This window comes from Eumetopias jubatus, unplaced genomic scaffold (assembly GCF_037043125.1).
Source record: "Eumetopias jubatus isolate StellerSeaLion01/CBP00866 unplaced genomic scaffold, mEumJub1_p1.0 scaffold_1, whole genome shotgun sequence".
Classification (NCBI taxonomy): Eukaryota; Metazoa; Chordata; class Mammalia; order Carnivora; family Otariidae; genus Eumetopias; species Eumetopias jubatus.
In genome coordinates, this window is record NW_028274807.1 from 99,606,897 (window position 1) to 99,613,075 (window position 6,179).

General features: G+C 35.3%; 1 pseudogene; it reads left to right on the plus strand.

Moving 5' to 3' along the window:
- The first annotated feature begins 4,975 nt into the window (after nucleotides 1-4,975).
- Nucleotides 4,976-5,446, plus strand: LOC114208983 (M-phase phosphoprotein 6 pseudogene; annotated as a pseudogene).
- The last annotated feature ends 733 nt before the right edge of the window (nucleotides 5,447-6,179 follow it).

Genomic DNA, 6,179 nt, shown 5'->3' on the forward strand with positions numbered 1-6,179 from the left:
GTCACATCCTTGTCCAAACAATTCAATACCAAGCTCATCATATCTTTTTCCCATTAATAGAGATTTTTTTCCTTCTTCCTACAAATAGAGATTATTTCTCTAGCTTCTCTTTTCTTTTAATATTCTATAAATAACACATGGGGCAATTATCTGTGGCAACTTTTCAGGACTGCTTTATCAAGAATAAAGATAATGTAAAATATTCTGCTAACACTAGAGAAGTTAAATATAAATGGTTTGAAAATTTAGATTCCATATTTGTAATGAGTAATAAAGATTGTCTTGGGCTAGGGGAACTAGATTTTTTTCTCAAACACATTCGGTGTCTTTAGTGTTTATTTTTATGTTATTCATGCTTAAGACATTTCAGAATTTAAATTTCCAACATTTGGTATTTACTTGACAACTTATGTAATGTTTATAGTAATTTGCTCACCAAGAGGTAGTGGATATTTTTATACATTAGTCATATTTCTAAAATGTATTTGGCCATTTTCTATATTTGTATCTTATTAAATTTGTTTCAAAATTTTAATGAGCATGCTTATTTACAGAATTTTAGCATCTGTATACTATGGTTCTGTAAATATTTTATATTAAAATGTAAATAATAGATATCTTTAATAAAAATTAAAATATCTGTAATAGTATTACAAATTTGATATTTTCATGTTAAATTGGCTTTATTATGTTTCCAGATTATTTACTTGTTGTAAAAAATTTATATTCTATTTACTTAAGTTAATCGGTGTCTCTGCCTTGATTCCATGTTCTCTGCTGTCAATGTTTCCTATATTTGGTCTTTAAAAAAAACTTTTTTGAGGTGTCTGGGTGGCTCAGTCAGTTAAGTGTCTGCCTTTGACCCAGGTCACGATCCTGGGGTCCAGGGATCAAGCCCCACCTCAGGCTCCCTGCTCAGTGCGGAGTCTGCTTCTCCCTCTCCCTCTGTCTCTCTCCCTCTGTCCTTCTCCTTGCTCGTTCTCTCTCAAGTAAATAAATAAAATCTTAAAAAATAATAAAAAAATAAAAAACCTTTTATTTGAATTCCTGATGCTTCTAATTTTAATATGACTATCATAATTTCATAGCTAGTGGAATATTTTCCACATTTCCAATTTACTGTGCCCAATGGACTACCGTTGAAAATTCTACGAGACTCTGAATAGTTTTAAGATTAAAACTGAAGCTCCTTCCAGTGGTATTTTAAACTAAATATCCTTCCTAGTTTTGTCTGTCCTTTTTCTCTAATCAACAGAAAAAGAAGGAGAGGGAGGCGTTGGAGGAGGAGGAGGAGAGGAAGGAAGGAAGGAAGGAAGGAAGGAAGGAAGGAAGGAAGGAAGGAAGGAAGGAAGGAGAGAAAAAGAAGGAAAGAAACAAAAAAGAAGGAAGGAAGAAAGGAAGGAGGGAAGGAAAAAAGAAAAGAAAAGAAAGAAAGAGAAGAAAGTTAGTTCACTTGAAGTATACACCAGTCACCAAGCCCATTATTTCCTGCCCTCAGCTTAGTGTCAGTTTTGTGATTTTCTATATCTCTCTTTCTTGGAATATCTACTTTCAATACACTTCTATACCTGTGAAATCCATTATATACTTCAAGGTGAAGTGATACCATGTCCTGTATTAAATTCAACTTTCTTTCTTCTAAATACCAGATCATTTTCTACTATTCCCCTCATCATATATAGCCTACTATATAAAAGCCTCTATAACAGCTTATTGACGAATAAAGCCTAAATTCCCTCAATAAAGAATGTTTTCCCTATGTACATATTAAGACTATATTATAAATATATCCATGCATAGATCTTTAACACAACTTGATCTGATTCAACTATAAATCATTGTCTACTACTTAAACGTGTATTTATTGAGATCCTACTCGCATATTGTTTCTTAAAAAATCTTGTTCTTCTCACATGACTGAGTACACATGGACAGTATGATTTATACAAAGTCCTTAAAGTCTTAATCAGAGAGGCATCTTGACTCTATGCTTTTTTTTAATTAATTATTTTTGATGTAGTGTTCCATGATTCATTGTTCACATATAACACCCAGTGCTCCATTCAGTACGTGCCCACTTTAATACCCATCACCAGGCTAACCCATCCCCCACCCTCCTCCCCTTTAGAACCTTTAGTTTGTTTCTCAGAGTCCATAGTCTCTCATGGTTCGTCTCCCCCTCCAATTTCCGCCCTTTTATTCTTCCCTTCCTGCTATCTTCTTCTCTTTTTATTATTATCTTAATCACCATACATTACATCATTAGCTTTTGATGTAGTGTTCCATGATTCATTGTTTGCGTATAACACCCAGTGCTCTATGCAGAACATGCCCTCTTTAACACCCATCACCAGGCTAACCCATCCCCCCACTCCCCCTCCCCTCTAGAACCCTCAGTTTGTTTCTCAGAGTCCATAGCCTCTCATGGTTTGTCTGTCCCTCCGATTTCCCCGCCTTCATTTTTCCCTTCCTACTATCTTTTTTTTTTTAAACATATAATGTATTATTTGTTTCAGAGGTACAGGTCTGTGATTCAACAGTCTTACACAATTCACAGTGCTCACTATAGCACATACCCTCCCCAATGTCTATCACCCAGCCACCCCATCCCTCTCACCCCCCACCACTCCAACAACCCTCAATTTGTTTCCTGAGATTAAGAATTCCTCATATCAGTGAGGTCATATGATACATGTCTTTCTCTGATTGACTCTATGCTTTTTAAATGTAATTTTAAATGAAATTTGGGTATGTTACATTTATTTTTTGTAATAAAGCTTTTCACTTTTAGTCTAAAGTGACTCCCAGAAACTAAATTTTTGTTTACTTGTCATGTTGGGTTTTTTTTAAGATTTTTTTAATTTATTTGTCAGAGAGAGCAGGGGGGATGGGGGAGGCTGGATCCCAGGACCCTGGGATCATGACCTGAACCAAAGCAGACGCTTAACCGACTGAGCCACCAGGTATCCCCTACTTGTCATCTTTGTTTGGATATGTTTATAATTTAGGAAATTATTCCTTCTTACAATTACCACTACAGAATCCCCAGCCCTCACAGCCCTACACTACATTCTATAACTTTATTCCAGAATATGTAAACCTTTATAGAGAACAATTTGTATTAAATACAACCTACAAATCCTTACAAACCCATGAGTCAGATACTGGAAGCAGAGGGAATAGTAGGTATGCTTAGCAGATATTCTTTTCAAAAACAGCCCGCTAATCTCCTAAATTTTCTTTACAAGGAGAAATTCTATTGTCTGGAGGTTCTGTGTTTCTCTTTTGTTAATACAGCTATATACCTTTAAGACTCTTCTCTGAAATCCCATGCTACCCAGAAAGGATGCTGACCTTTTCGCTTATTTTTATTTCTTGTCTGACTTTACAGAGGTTTACATCTTATATCTAATGTTGATACCTATGATTGCTAATAATGCCAGACCATCTTTCAGACTCCTTTTTCACAAAGCAGCATTTCTAAAGAGATAGGCAATCTTAGATTATCTTCCACCTTCCCTTGATTTTCCCTCTATGCCAACAATACTAGATGAACAGCTGCTGAAGTGATGTCTATCTATAATATATTTTGTTCATATTAGTATTCAAATCATTTCATATCACTTAATTATACCCATGTCTACATGGTGATGACCATCATGATAGCTCCTAAATATGCTCTTCTGCCTTCTCACCTTGTCCCTCACCACTCAGAAGGCAGAGGCAGATTCTCTGACCATTGAGTTGGAAAGAAAAAAAACATATTTTGAACAACAAAAATACTAAATAAGCAAAAGCCATACATGCAACAAAGAATGTGAAAAATAGAGCAGGGTAATGAATTAGAGAGTCCCAGGGTAGGATCTGATACAACTTTTAAATAGTAAGGTAGGAAAGTCTTCACTGAGTGAATGGCTTTCAAATCAAAACTTGAAGGAACTGAGGGAGCAGGCATATGGATATTTGGAGAGAGAGCCATGCATTTTGCCAAATTTTATTAATTTTTTTTCTCATTAAATAAATTTCACTTAAATTTCTTTAATGTTTTTTTCCTTGCTTTTCTGGTATCTTTTTAAAGTTACTCTGTTTCTGATATGCAAAATTGTTTATGGTGCCAATTATACGTTGTATATATACAAAAATAAAGAATTATATGCAAAATATATGTTCAATAAATATTTTCTTTTATATATTAAATCATTAGAAATATTGTAAATTCAGCTATTTTGTGTAGAACTGAATTCCAGAAAGGTAACATTAGAATTATCAAAAGCTATTAAAGCAGTTATAAGATGTGCTTACTTGCTCGCTCGCTCTCTCTCTCTCTCCCATTTGATTCACACCTTCAGACTTATTCTTTGAAAAGCTAGGGAACAAACTCTAATTTAAAAAAATACTTAAGTGGGGTGCCTGGGTGGTGCAGTCAGTTGAGTGTCCAACTCTTGGTTTTAGCTCAGATCATGGTTTTGAGGTTGTGGTCTCTGAGTTGTGGGGTTCCACAATCTGTACAGACTCTGCTTGGGATTTTCTCTCCCTCTGCCTCTCCCCCATGCTGCATGCACATGTGCTCTCTCAATCTCTGTCTCTCTCAAATAAATAAATCTTTAAAATAAAGGGCGCCTGGGTGGTTCGGTTGGTTAAGCGACTGCCTTCGGCTCAGGTCATGATCCTGGAGTCACGGGATCGAGTCCCGCATCGGGCTCCCTGCTCAGCAGGGAGTCTGCTTCTCCCTCTGACCCTCCCCTGTCTCATGCTCTCTCTCTCTATCTCATTCTCTCAAATAATAAATAAAATCTTAAAAAAATAAAAAAATAAAATAAATAAAATAAAAAAAATTGAAGAAAACCATGCTTCTGTTTTTTTCCTTTTTCAAATATCTTGGACAAATCATATATGTTTACAACTTTTTTTTTAATTTATTGGTTTTTGCAAAAGAAGACACTATCTTGGGGCGTGGCTCCGAGCAGGAGCCAGTATGGCGGCTGAGCACAAGACGAAATTGTCCAAGAATCTGCTGTGCACGATGCTCGTGCAAAGGGGACTGGACTTGGAGACCAAGAAACAACTAGAAGAAGAAAAGAAAATCATTAGTGAAGAGCACTGTGGATTTGCCAGAGCTTAAAGAAAAGAGAGTGTTTCATAATAGAAGAGCAGAATTTCTTGTTATGTGAAGATCTTCTCTATGGAAGAATGTCATTCAGAGGATTTTGAGAAATTAATGCTCCAGATGAACACTAAGAACAAAGTGGAAGAAGGTGAAGGTAAAGCAGTGGAGCTTGATGTGTCAGATGAAGAAATGGCCAGAAGATATGAGATCTTGGTGGGGACAACTGGAAAAAAAGTTTGCCAAAAAAAAGAGACCATGCCAATTATGAAGAAGATGAAAATGGACACATAAAACCAACAGTTAAAAGTAAAGAAGATGTTTCTAAAGCCCCAGGATTAAAGTAAATGCTTTGAGACAGAGCTCAGGAAAACCGCGAGAGAGTTAGCATATTGTGGAACTCATTCTGAAGGCTTCTCTGTAGTTATTAATACTATAATGTTTATTTGTAAAGAAATGGATAATTTTGGTAATATGTCATTTTTGAAACAGATGTGTGGTGGATGTTATACATCCTTTACTCAATGGTGTTCATCAGGAATGGATTTTTAGCTCTCAATCTTCAAATATACGGAGGCGTGTGGTTGCTTCCTAAAGATATTTTTGACCTCAGATTTTTTTTTAATAGAGCTTTCCAGTCGCTGACCTTGAATTGACACAAACAAATTAAACCAGTGTTTAAGTTGCCCTTATGTTTATATTTTACTTTAAATTATTAATCATGCCAAGCCAATTTACCCATACATTTTGGAATCGAATGTCATGAGGACTTAGCATATATAAATTCATTAAGAACAAACATGCCTCTCCAGCCTGAAGTACTTGCATACTACCAAGTCATTGTTAGTTTGTGGAATTATGGATTTTTGTTTAAAGTTTTTATTAATAAAAATTGTTCTGTAATAAAAAAAGAAGACACTGTCTTATTCAGTATTTGTAAAAAAGAAAAATCATTTGTTTAAATAGTAGTTTGCAGAAGACTCAGGTCATCTATAATTCTCATTAAAAGAACATCTGGCAAATTAAAAAGGAAAAAATGCAGAGGGCTTGAGTGAAGCATGTTTGATTGTCTAGG